Raw genomic sequence first — 13,336 nt, 5'->3', positions numbered from 1 at the left:
TTCTTGTCGTCAGTTGAGTATTGTTGTTAGTTAGTGATATTCTTGTCGTCAGTTGAGTATTGTTGTTAGTTAGTGATATTCTTGTCGTCAGTTGAGTATTGTTGTTAGTTAGTGATATTCTTGTCGTCAGTTGAGTATTGTTGTTAGTTAGTGATATTCTTGTCGTCAGTTGAGTATTGTTGTTAGTTAGTGATATTCTTGTCGTCAGTTGAGTATTGTTGTTAGTTAGTGATATTCTTGTCGTCAGTTGAGTATTGTTGTTAGTTAGTGATATTCTTGTCGTCAGTTGAGTATTGTTGTTAGTTAGTGATATTCTTGTCGTCAGTTGAGTATTGTTGTTAGTTAGTGATATTCTTGTCGTCAGTTGAGTATTGTTGTTAGTTAGTGATATTCTTGTCGTCAGTTGAGTATTGTTGTTAGTTAGTGATATTCTTGTCGTCAGTTGAGTATTGTTGTTAGTTAGTGATATTCTTGTCGTCAGTTGAGTATTGTTGTTAGTTAGTGATATTCTTGTCGTCAGTTGAGTATTGTTGTTAGTTAGTGATATTCTTGTCGTCAGTTGAGTATTGTTGTTAGTTAGTGATATTCTTGTCGTCAGTTGAGTATTGTTGTTAGTTAGTGATATTCTTGTCGTCAGTTGAGTATTGTTGTTAGTTAGTGATATTCTTGTCGTCAGTTGAGTATTGTTGTTAGTTAGTGATATTCTTGTCGTCAGTTGAGTATTGTTGTTAGTTAGTGATATTCTTGTCGTCAGTTGAGTATTGTTGTTAGTTAGTGATATTCTTGTCGTCAGTTGAGTATTGTTGTTAGTTAGTGATATTCTTGTCGTCAGTTGAGTTTGTTGTTAGTTAGTGATATTCTTGTCGTCAGTTGAGTATTGTTGTTAGTTAGTGATATTCTTGTCGTCAGTTGAGTATTGTTGTTAGTTAGTGATATTCTTGTCGTCAGTTGAGTATTGTTGTTAGTTAGTGATATTCTTGTCGTCAGTTGAGTATTGTTGTTAGTTAGTGATATTCTTGTCGTCAGTTGAGTATTGTTGTTAGTTAGTGATATTCTTGTCGTCAGTTGAGTATTGTTGTTAGTTAGTGATATTCTTGTCGTCAGTTGAGTATTGTTGTTTAGTTAGTGATATTCTTGTCGTCAGTTGAGTATTGTTGTTAGTTAGTGATATTCTTGTCGTCAGTTGAGTATTGTTGTTAGTTAGTGATATTCTTGTCGTCAGTTGAGTATTGTTGTTAGTTAGTGATATTCTTGTCGTCAGTTGAGTATTGTTGTTAGTTAGTGATATTCTTGTCGTCAGTTGAGTATTGTTGTTAGTTAGTGATATTCTTGTCGTCAGTTGAGTATTGTTGTTAGTTAGTGATATTCTTGTCGTCAGTTGAGTATTGTTGTTAGTTAGTGATATTCTTGTCGTCAGTTGAGTATTGTTGTTAGTTAGTGATATTCTTGTCGTCAGTTGAGTATTGTTGTTAGTTAGTGATATTCTTGTCGTCAGTTGAGTATTGTTGTTAGTTAGTGATATTCTTGTCGTCAGTTGAGTATTGTTGTTGTTAGTGATATTCTTGTCGTCAGTTGAGTATTGTTGTTAGTTAGTGATATTCTTGTCGTCAGTTGAGTATTGTTGTTAGTTAGTGATATTCTTGTCGTCAGTTGAGTATTGTTGTTTGTTAGTGATATTCTTGTCGTCAGTTGAGTATTGTTGTTAGTTAGTGATATTCTTGTCGTCAGTTGAGTATTGTTGTTAGTTAGTGATATTCTTGTCGTCAGTTGAGTATTGTTGTTAGTTAGTGATATTCTTGTCGTCAGTTGAGTATTGTTGTTAGTTAGTGATATTCTTGTCGTCAGTTGAGTATTGTTGTTAGTTAGTGATATTCTTGTCGTCAGTTGAGTATTGTTGTTAGTTAGTGATATTCTTGTCGTCAGTTGAGTATTGTTGTTAGTTAGTGATATTCTTGTCGTCAGTTGAGTATTGTTGTTAGTTAGTGATATTCTTGTCGTCAGTTGAGTATTGTTGTTAGTTAGTGATATTCTTGTCGTCAGTTGAGTATTGTTGTTAGTTAGTGATATTCTTGTCGTCAGTTGAGTATTGTTGTTAGTTAGTGATATTCTTGTCGTCAGTTGAGTATTGTTGTTAGTTAGTGATATTCTTGTCGTCAGTTGAGTATTGTTGTTAGTTAGTGATATTCTTGTCGTCAGTTGAGTATTGTTGTTAGTTAGTGATATTCTTGTCGTCAGTTGAGTATTGTTGTTAGTTAGTGATATTCTTGTCGTCAGTTGAGTATTGTTGTTAGTTAGTGATATTCTTGTCGTCAGTTGAGTATTGTTGTTAGTTAGTGATATTCTTGTCGTCAGTTGAGTATTGTTGTTAGTTAGTGATATTCTTGTCGTCAGTTGAGTATTGTTGTTAGTTAGTGATATTCTTGTCGTCAGTTGAGTATTGTTGTTAGTTAGTGATATTCTTGTCGTCAGTTGAGTATTGTTGTTAGTTAGTGATATTCTTGTCGTCAGTTGAGTATTGTTGTTAGTTAGTGATATTCTTGTCGTCAGTTGAGTATTGTTGTTAGTTAGTGATATTCTTGTCGTCAGTTGAGTATTGTTGTTAGTTAGTGATATTCTTGTCGTCAGTTGAGTATTGTTGTTAGTTAGTGATATTCTTGTCGTCAGTTGAGTATTGTTGTTAGTTAGTGATATTCTTGTCGTCAGTTGAGTATTGTTGTTAGTTAGTGATATTCTTGTCGTCAGTTGAGTATTGTTGTTAGTTAGTGATATTCTTGTCGTCAGTTGAGTATTGTTGTTAGTTAGTGATATTCTTGTCGTCAGTTGAGTATTGTTGTTAGTTAGTGATATTCTTGTCGTCAGTTGAGTATTGTTGTTAGTTAGTGATATTCTTGTCGTCAGTTGAGTATTGTTGTTAGTTAGTGATATTCTTGTCGTCAGTTGAGTATTGTTGTTAGTTAGTGATATTCTTGTCGTCAGTTGAGTATTGTTGTTAGTTAGTGATATTCTTGTCGTCAGTTGAGTATTGTTGTTAGTTAGTGATATTCTTGTCGTCAGTTGAGTATTGTTGTTAGTTAGTGATATTCTTGTCGTCAGTTGAGTATTGTTGTTAGTTAGTGATATTCTTGTCGTCAGTTGAGTATTGTTGTTAGTTAGTGATATTCTTGTCGTCAGTTGAGTATTGTTGTTAGTTAGTGATATTCTTGTCGTCAGTTGAGTATTGTTGTTAGTTAGTGATATTCTTGTCGTCAGTTGAGTATTGTTGTTAGTTAGTGATATTCTTGTCGTCAGTTGAGTATTGTTGTTAGTTAGTGATATTCTTGTCGTCAGTTGAGTATTGTTGTTAGTTAGTGATATTCTTGTCGTCAGTTGAGTATTGTTGTTAGTTAGTGATATTCTTGTCGTCAGTTGAGTATTGTTGTTAGTTAGTGATATTCTTGTCGTCAGTTGAGTATTGTTGTTAGTTAGTGATATTCTTGTCGTCAGTTGAGTATTGTTGTTAGTTAGTGATATTCTTGTCGTCAGTTGAGTATTGTTGTTAGTTAGTGATATTCTTGTCGTCAGTTGAGTATTGTTGTTAGTTAGTGATATTCTTGTCGTCAGTTGAGTATTGTTGTTAGTTAGTGATATTCTTGTCGTCAGTTGAGTATTGTTGTTAGTTAGTGATATTCTTGTCGTCAGTTGAGTATTGTTGTTAGTTAGTGATATTCTTGTCGTCAGTTGAGTATTGTTGTTAGTTAGTGATATTCTTGTCGTCAGTTGAGTATTGTTGTTAGTTAGTGATATTCTTGTCGTCAGTTGAGTATTGTTGTTAGTTAGTGATATTCTTGTCGTCAGTTGAGTATTGTTGTTATGATATTCTTGTCGTCAGTTGAGTATTGTTGTTAGTTAGTGATATTCTTGTCGTCAGTTGAGTATTGTTGTTAGTTAGTGATATTCTTGTCGTCAGTTGAGTATTGTTGTTAGTTAGTGATATTCTTGTCGTCAGTTGAGTATTGTTGTTAGTTAGTGATATTCTTGTCGTCAGTTGAGTATTGTTGTTAGTTAGTGATATTCTTGTCGTCAGTTGAGTATTGTTGTTAGTTAGTGATATTCTTGTCGTCAGTTGAGTATTGTTGTTAGTTAGTGATATTCTTGTCGTCAGTTGAGTATTGTTGTTAGTTAGTGATATTCTTGTCGTCAGTTGAGTATTGTTGTTAGTTAGTGATATTCTTGTCGTCAGTTGAGTATTGTTGTTAGTTAGTGATATTCTTGTCGTCAGTTGAGTATTGTTGTTAGTTAGTGATATTCTTGTCGTCAGTTGAGTATTGTTGTTTGTTAGTGATATTCTTGTCGTCAGTTGAGTATTGTTGTTAGTTAGTGATATTCTTGTCGTCAGTTGAGTATTGTTGTTAGTTAGTGATATTCTTGTCGTCAGTTGAGTATTGTTGTTAGTTAGTGATATTCTTGTCGTCAGTTGAGTATTGTTGTTAGTTAGTGATATTCTTGTCGTCAGTTGAGTATTGTTGTTAGTTAGTGATATTCTTGTCGTCAGTTGAGTATTGTTGTTAGTTAGTGATATTCTTGTCGTCAGTTGAGTATTGTTGTTAGTTAGTGATATTCTTGTCGTCAGTTGAGTATTGTTGTTAGTTAGTGATATTCTTGTCGTCAGTTGAGTATTGTTGTTAGTTAGTGATATTCTTGTCGTCAGTTGAGTATTGTTGTTAGTTAGTGATATTCTTGTCGTCAGTTGAGTATTGTTGTTAGTTAGTGATATTCTTGTCGTCAGTTGAGTATTGTTGTTAGTTAGTGATATTCTTGTCGTCAGTTGAGTATTGTTGTTAGTTAGTGATATTCTTGTCGTCAGTTGAGTATTGTTGTTAGTTAGTGATATTCTTGTCGTCAGTTGAGTATTGTTGTTAGTTAGTGATATTCTTGTCGTCAGTTGAGTATTGTTGTTAGTTAGTGATATTCTTGTCGTCAGTTGAGTATTGTTGTTAGTTAGTGATATTCTTGTCGTCAGTTGAGTATTGTTGTTTGTTAGTGATATTCTTGTCGTCAGTTGAGTATTGTTGTTTGTTGGTGATATTCTTGTCGTCAGTTGAGTATTGTTGTTAGTTAGTGATATTCTTGTCGTCAGTTGAGTATTGTTGTTAGTTAGTGATATTCTTGTCGTCAGTTGAGTATTGTTGTTAGTTAGTGATATTCTTGTCGTCAGTTGAGTATTGTTGTTTGTTAGTGATATTCTTGTCGTCAGTTGAGTATTGTTGTTAGTTAGTGATATTCTTGTCGTCAGTTGAGTATTGTTGTTAGTTAGTGATATTCTTGTCGTCAGTTGAGTATTGTTGTTAGTTAGTGATATTCTTGTCGTCAGTTGAGTATTGTTGTTAGTTAGTGATATTCTTGTCGTCAGTTGAGTATTGTTGTTAGTTAGTGATATTCTTGTCGTCAGTTGAGTATTGTTGTTAGTTAGTGATATTCTTGTCGTCAGTTGAGTATTGTTGTTAGTTAGTGATATTCTTGTCGTCAGTTGAGTATTGTTGTTAGTTAGTGATATTCTTGTCGTCAGTTGAGTATTGTTGTTAGTTAGTGATATTCTTGTCGTCAGTTGAGTATTGTTGTTAGTTAGTGATATTCTTGTCGTCAGTTGAGTATTGTTGTTAGTTAGTGATATTCTTGTCGTCAGTTGAGTATTGTTGTTAGTTAGTGATATTCTTGTCGTCAGTTGAGTATTGTTGTTAGTTAGTGATATTCTTGTCGTCAGTTGAGTATTGTTGTTAGTTAGTGATATTCTTGTCGTCAGTTGAGTATTGTTGTTAGTTAGTGATATTCTTGTCGTCAGTTGAGTATTGTTGTTAGTTAGTGATATTCTTGTCGTCAGTTGAGTATTGTTGTTAGTTAGTGATATTCTTGTCGTCAGTTGAGTATTGTTGTTAGTTAGTGATATTCTTGTCGTCAGTTGAGTATTGTTGTTAGTTAGTGATATTCTTGTCGTCAGTTGAGTATTGTTGTTAGTTAGTGATATTCTTGTCGTCAGTTGAGTATTGTTGTTAGTTAGTGATATTCTTGTCGTCAGTTGAGTATTGTTGTTAGTTAGTGATATTCTTGTCGTCAGTTGAGTATTGTTGTTAGTTAGTGATATTCTTGTCGTCAGTCAGTTGAGTTTTTAGTGATATTCTTGTTCAGTTGAGTATTGTTGTTAGTTAGTGATATTCTTGTCGTCAGTTGAGTATTGTTGTTAGTTAGTGATATTCTTGTCGTCAGTTGAGTATTGTTGTTAGTTAGTGATATTCTTGTCGTCAGTTGAGTATTGTTGTTAGTTAGTGATATTCTTGTCGTCAGTTGAGTATTGTTGTTAGTTAGTGATATTCTTGTCGTCAGTTGAGTATTGTTGTTAGTTAGTGATATTCTTGTCGTCAGTTGAGTATTGTTGTTAGTTAGTGATATTCTTGTCGTCAGTTGAGTATTGTTGTTAGTTAGTGATATTCTTGTCGTCAGTTGAGTATTGTTGTTAGTTAGTGATATTCTTGTCGTCAGTTGAGTATTGTTGTTAGTTAGTGATATTCTTGTCGTCAGTTGAGTATTGTTGTTAGTTAGTGATATTCTTGTCGTCAGTTGAGTATTGTTGTTAGTTAGTGATATTCTTGTCGTCAGTTGAGTATTGTTGTTAGTTAGTGATATTCTTGTCGTCAGTTGAGTATTGTTGTTAGTTAGTGATATTCTTGTCGTCAGTTGAGTATTGTTGTTAGTTAGTGATATTCTTGTCGTCAGTTGAGTATTGTTGTTAGTTAGTGATATTCTTGTCGTCAGTTGAGTATTGTTGTTAGTTAGTGATATTCTTGTCGTCAGTTGAGTATTGTTGTTAGTTAGTGATATTCTTGTCGTCAGTTGAGTATTGTTGTTAGTTAGTGATATTCTTGTCGTCAGTTGAGTATTGTTGTTAGTTAGTGATATTCTTGTCGTCAGTTGAGTATTGTTGTTAGTTAGTGATATTCTTGTCGTCAGTTGAGTATTGTTGTTAGTTAGTGATATTCTTGTCGTCAGTTGAGTATTGTTGTTAGTTAGTGATATTCTTGTCGTCAGTTGAGTATTGTTGTTAGTTAGTGATATTCTTGTCGTCAGTTGAGTATTGTTGTTAGTTAGTGATATTCTTGTCGTCAGTTGAGTATTGTTGTTAGTTAGTGATATTCTTGTCGTCAGTTGAGTATTGTTGTTAGTTAGTGATATTCTTGTCGTCAGTTGAGTATTGTTGTTAGTTAGTGATATTCTTGTCGTCAGTTGAGTATTGTTGTTAGTTAGTGATATTCTTGTCGTCAGTTGAGTATTGTTGTTAGTTAGTGATATTCTTGTCGTCAGTTGAGTATTGTTGTTAGTTAGTGATATTCTTGTCGTCAGTTGAGTATTGTTGTTAGTTAGTGATATTCTTGTCGTCAGTTGAGTATTGTTGTTAGTTAGTGATATTCTTGTCGTCAGTTGAGTATTGTTGTTAGTTAGTGATATTCTTGTCGTCAGTTGAGTATTGTTGTTAGTTAGTGATATTCTTGTCGTCAGTTGAGTATTGTTGTTAGTTAGTGATATTCTTGTCGTCAGTTGAGTATTGTTGTTAGTTAGTGATATTCTTGTCGTCAGTTGAGTATTGTTGTTAGTTAGTGATATTCTTGTCGTCAGTTGAGTATTGTTGTTAGTTAGTGATATTCTTGTCGTCAGTTGAGTATTGTTGTTAGTTAGTGATATTCTTGTCGTCAGTTGAGTATTGTTGTTAGTTAGTGATATTCTTGTCGTCAGTTGAGTATTGTTGTTAGTTAGTGATATTCTTGTCGTCAGTTGAGTATTGTTGTTAGTTAGTGATATTCTTGTCGTCAGTTGAGTATTGTTGTTAGTTAGTGATATTCTTGTCGTCAGTTGAGTATTGTTGTTAGTTAGTGATATTCTTGTCGTCAGTTGAGTATTGTTGTTAGTTAGTGATATTCTTGTCGTCAGTTGAGTATTGTTGTTAGTTAGTGATATTCTTGTCGTCAGTTGAGTATTGTTGTTAGTTAGTGATATTCTTGTCGTCAGTTGAGTATTGTTGTTAGTTAGTGATATTCTTGTCGTCAGTTGAGTATTGTTGTTAGTTAGTGATATTCTTGTCGTCAGTTGAGTATTGTTGTTAGTTAGTGATATTCTTGTCGTCAGTTGAGTATTGTTGTTAGTTAGTGATATTCTTGTCGTCAGTTGAGTATTGTTGTTAGTTAGTGATATTCTTGTCGTCAGTTGAGTATTGTTGTTAGTTAGTGATATTCTTGTCGTCAGTTGAGTATTGTTGTTAGTTAGTGATATTCTTGTCGTCAGTTGAGTATTGTTGTTAGTTAGTGATATTCTTGTCGTCAGTTGAGTATTGTTGTTTGTTAGTGATATTCTTGTCGTCAGTTGAGTATTGTTGTTAGTTAGTGATATTCTTGTCGTCAGTTGAGTATTGTTGTTAGTTAGTGATATTCTTGTCGTCAGTTGAGTATTGTTGTTAGTTAGTGATATTCTTGTCGTCAGTTGAGTATTGTTGTTAGTTAGTGATATTCTTGTCGTCAGTTGAGTATTGTTGTTAGTTAGTGATATTCTTGTCGTCAGTTGAGTATTGTTGTTAGTTAGTGATATTCTTGTCGTCAGTTGAGTATTGTTGTTAGTTAGTGATATTCTTGTCGTCAGTTGAGTATTGTTGTTAGTTAGTGATATTCTTGTCGTCAGTTGAGTATTGTTGTTAGTTAGTGATATTCTTGTCGTCAGTTGAGTATTGTTGTTAGTTAGTGATATTCTTGTCGTCAGTTGAGTATTGTTGTTAGTTAGTGATATTCTTGTCGTCAGTTGAGTATTGTTGTTAGTTAGTGATATTCTTGTCGTCAGTTGAGTATTGTTGTTAGTTAGTGATATTCTTGTCGTCAGTTGAGTATTGTTGTTAGTTAGTGATATTCTTGTCGTCAGTTGAGTATTGTTGTTAGTTAGTGATATTCTTGTCGTCAGTTGAGTATTGTTGTTAGTTAGTGATATTCTTGTCGTCAGTTGAGTATTGTTGTTAGTTAGTGATATTCTTGTCGTCAGTTGAGTATTGTTGTTAGTTAGTGATATTCTTGTCGTCAGTTGAGTATTGTTGTTAGTTAGTGATATTCTTGTCGTCAGTTGAGTATTGTTGTTAGTTAGTGATATTCTTGTCGTCAGTTGAGTATTGTTGTTAGTTAGTGATATTCTTGTCGTCAGTGAGTATTGTTGTTAGTTAGTGATATTATTGTCGTCAGTTGAGTATTGTTGTTAGTTAGTGATATTCTTGTCGTCAGTTGAGTATTGTTGTTAGTTAGTGATATTCTTGTCGTCAGTTGAGTATTGTTGTTAGTTAGTGATATTCTTGTCGTCAGTTGAGTATTGTTGTTAGTTAGTGATATTCTTGTCGTCAGTTGAGTATTGTTGTTAGTTAGTGATATTCTTGTCGTCAGTTGAGTATTGTTGTTAGTTAGTGATATTCTTGTCGTCAGTTGAGTATTGTTGTTAGTTAGTGATATTCTTGTCGTCAGTTGAGTATTGTTGTTAGTTAGTGATATTCTTGTCGTCAGTTGAGTATTGTTGTTAGTTAGTGATATTCTTGTCGTCAGTTGAGTATTGTTGTTAGTTAGTGATATTCTTGTCGTCAGTTGAGTATTGTTGTTAGTTAGTGATATTCTTGTCGTCAGTTGAGTATTGTTGTTAGTTAGTGATATTCTTGTCGTCAGTTGAGTATTGTTGTTAGTTAGTGATATTCTTGTCGTCAGTTGAGTATTGTTGTTAGTTAGTGATATTCTTGTCGTCAGTTGAGTATTGTTGTTAGTTAGTGATATTCTTGTCGTCAGTTGAGTATTGTTGTTAGTTAGTGATATTCTTGTCGTCAGTTGAGTATTGTTGTTAGTTAGTGATATTCTTGTCGTCAGTTGAGTATTGTTGTTAGTTAGTGATATTCTTGTCGTCAGTTGAGTATTGTTGTTAGTTAGTGATATTCTTGTCGTCAGTTGAGTATTGTTGTTAGTTAGTGATATTCTTGTCGTCAGTTGAGTATTGTTGTTAGTTAGTGATATTCTTGTCGTCAGTTGAGTATTGTTGTTAGTTAGTGATATTCTTGTCGTCAGTTGAGTATTGTTGTTAGTTAGTGATATTCTTGTCGTCAGTTGAGTATTGTTGTTAGTTAGTGATATTCTTGTCGTCAGTTGAGTATTGTTGTTAGTTAGTGATATTCTTGTCGTCAGTTGAGTATTGTTGTTAGTTAGTGATATTCTTGTCGTCAGTTGAGTATTGTTGTTAGTTAGTGATATTCTTGTCGTCAGTTGAGTATTGTTGTTAGTTAGTGATATTCTTGTCGTCAGTTGAGTATTGTTGTTAGTTAGTGATATTCTTGTCGTCAGTTGAGTATTGTTGTTAGTTAGTGATATTCTTGTCGTCAGTTGAGTATTGTTGTTAGTTAGTGATATTCTTGTCGTCAGTTGAGTATTGTTGTTAGTTAGTGATATTCTTGTCGTCAGTTGAGTATTGTTGTTAGTTAGTGATATTCTTGTCGTCAGTTGAGTATTGTTGTTAGTTAGTGATATTCTTGTCGTCAGTTGAGTATTGTTGTTAGTTAGTGATATTCTTGTCTTGTCAGTTGAGTATTGTTGTTAGTTAGTGATATTCTTGTCGTCAGTTGAGTATTGTTGTTAGTTAGTGATATTCTTGTCGTCAGTTGAGTATTGTTGTTAGTTAGTGATATTCTTGTCGTCAGTTGAGTATTGTTGTTAGTTAGTGATATTCTTGTCGTCAGTTGAGTATTGTTGTTAGTTAGTGATATTCTTGTCGTCAGTTGAGTATTGTTGTTAGTTAGTGATATTCTTGTCGTCAGTTGAGTATTGTTGTTAGTTAGTGATATTCTTGTCGTCAGTTGAGTATTGTTGTTAGTTAGTGATATTCTTGTCGTCAGTTGAGTATTGTTGTTAGTTAGTGATATTCTTGTCGTCAGTTGAGTATTGTTGTTAGTTAGTGATATTCTTGTCGTCAGTTGAGTATTGTTGTTAGTTAGTGATATTCTTGTCGTCAGTTGAGTATTGTTGTTAGTTAGTGATATTCTTGTCGTCAGTTGAGTATTGTTGTTAGTTAGTGATATTCTTGTCGTCAGTTGAGTATTGTTGTTAGTTAGTGATATTCTTGTCGTCAGTTGAGTATTGTTGTTAGTTAGTGATATTCTTGTCGTCAGTTGAGTATTGTTGTTAGTTAGTGATATTCTTGTCGTCAGTTGAGTATTGTTGTTAGTTAGTGATATTCTTGTCGTCAGTTGAGTATTGTTGTTAGTTAGTGATATTCTTGTCGTCAGTTGAGTATTGTTGTTAGTTAGTGATATTCTTGTCGTCAGTTGAGTATTGTTGTTTTAGTGATATTCTTGTCGTCAGTTGAGTATTGTTGTTAGTTAGTGATATTCTTGTCGTCAGTTGAGTATTGTTGTTAGTTAGTGATATTCTTGTCGTCAGTTGAGTATTGTTGTTAGTTAGTTGATATATTCTTGTCGTCAGTTGAGTATTGTTGTTAGTTAGTGATATTCTTGTCGTCAGTTGAGTATTGTTGTTTGTTAGTGATATTCTTGTCGTCAGTTGAGTATTGTTGTTAGTTAGTGATATTCTTGTCGTCAGTTGAGTATTGTTGTTAGTTAGTGATATTCTTGTCGTCAGTTGAGTATTGTTGTTAGTTAGTGATATTCTTGTCGTCAGTTGAGTATTGTTGTTAGTTAGTGATATTCTTGTCGTCAGTTGAGTATTGTTGTTAGTTAGTGATATTCTTGTCGTCAGTTGAGTATTGTTGTTAGTTAGTGATATTCTTGTCGTCAGTTGAGTATTGTTGTTAGTTAGTGATATTCTTGTCGTCAGTTGAGTATTGTTGTTAGTTAGTGATATTCTTGTCGTCAGTTGAGTATTGTTGTTAGTTAGTGATATTCTTGTCGTCAGTTGAGTATTGTTGTTAGTTAGTGATATTCTTGTCGTCAGTTGAGTATTGTTGTTAGTTAGTGATATTCTTGTCGTCAGTTGAGTATTGTTGTTAGTTAGTGATATTCTTGTCGTCAGTTGAGTATTGTTGTTAGTTAGTGATATTCTTGTCGTCAGTTGAGTATTGTTGTTAGTTAGTGATATTCTTGTCGTCAGTTGAGTATTGTTGTTAGTTAGTGATATTCTTGTCGTCAGTTGAGTATTGTTGTTAGTTAGTGATATTCTTGTCGTCAGTTGAGTATTGTTGTTAGTTAGTGATATTCTTGTCGTCAGTTGAGTATTGTTGTTAGTGATATTCTTGTTAGTGATATTCTTGTATTCAGTCAGTTGAGTATTGTTGTTAGTTAGTGATATTCTTGTCGTCAGTTGAGTATTGTTGTTAGTTAGTGATATTCTTGTCGTCAGTTGAGTATTGTTGTTAGTTAGTGATATTCTTGTCGTCAGTTGAGTATTGTTGTTAGTTAGTGATATTCTTGTCGTCAGTTGAGTATTGTTGTTAGTTAGTGATATTCTTGTCGTCAGTTGAGTATTGTTGTTAGTTAGTGATATTCTTGTCGTCAGTTGAGTATTGTTGTTTGTTAGTGATATTCTTGTCGTCAGTTGAGTATTGTTGTTTGTTAGTGATATTCTTGTTGTCAGTTGAGTTATTGAATACATTTGATAATATAATACTTTTCGATGCAAATATATTTAACACAGATTTGGAAATTTCATTATTTTCATCGCTGTGTAGTAATACAATCACTTTTATTATTTTTTATTTATTTACAAAAATGTTATCATTTTGAGGCTATCCCGGGTATTGATGACTGTTTTAGTTAACCTTTGTATGATTCTAGCATATTAAATGATAAAACATCACTGTATAAATAACTTCCTAATTTATAATAAGCTTTCATTCTTCCCCTATATGTCTGTTTAAGTGAGAGACAAAAGTTATTTACTTGCTTTAGCAAGATCAACGAACCGGACAAACTTTTTTTAGTATGGTTAAAAGTCTCAACGTTAATATGCCCAACAAATCTGGTACAAATCCAAGTACACTTTACAGAGTTATTAACCTAAAACCGCGAAAATGCGTTATCTCCGCATTACAAAAGATGTTTCAAAGTGATTCAGAGTCCAGATCCGACAATGGATCCAGATCAAATATGGAAACAGCAGTCCCTTACTGACTTCACACCTAGTGTAATGTTTACTGAGTACATTGGTCTATTAGTTTTCGAGATACGCACGCTGAAACAGACACGCACATATACATATGAACCCGACTGCAAACAAAACAAACAGAAAGCAACGGTAGAGAAACAGTATCTCCATTGTTTATGTTAACATCTACACTATATATTGATAAAGCTACG

General features: G+C 33.2%; 1 protein-coding gene across 4 annotated transcripts in view; it reads left to right on the top strand.

Annotated features, from left to right (window-relative positions):
- LOC143242663 (dynein axonemal heavy chain 7-like) overlaps positions 1-13,336 on the top strand; it is a 619,118-nt gene that overhangs the window by 134,404 nt on the left and 471,378 nt on the right. The window lies entirely within an intron of this gene.

This window comes from Tachypleus tridentatus, unplaced genomic scaffold (assembly GCF_004210375.1).
Source record: "Tachypleus tridentatus isolate NWPU-2018 unplaced genomic scaffold, ASM421037v1 Hic_cluster_2, whole genome shotgun sequence".
Taxonomy (NCBI): Eukaryota; Metazoa; Arthropoda; class Merostomata; order Xiphosura; family Limulidae; genus Tachypleus; species Tachypleus tridentatus.
This window is presented reverse-complemented; position numbering and strand designations above follow the sequence as displayed.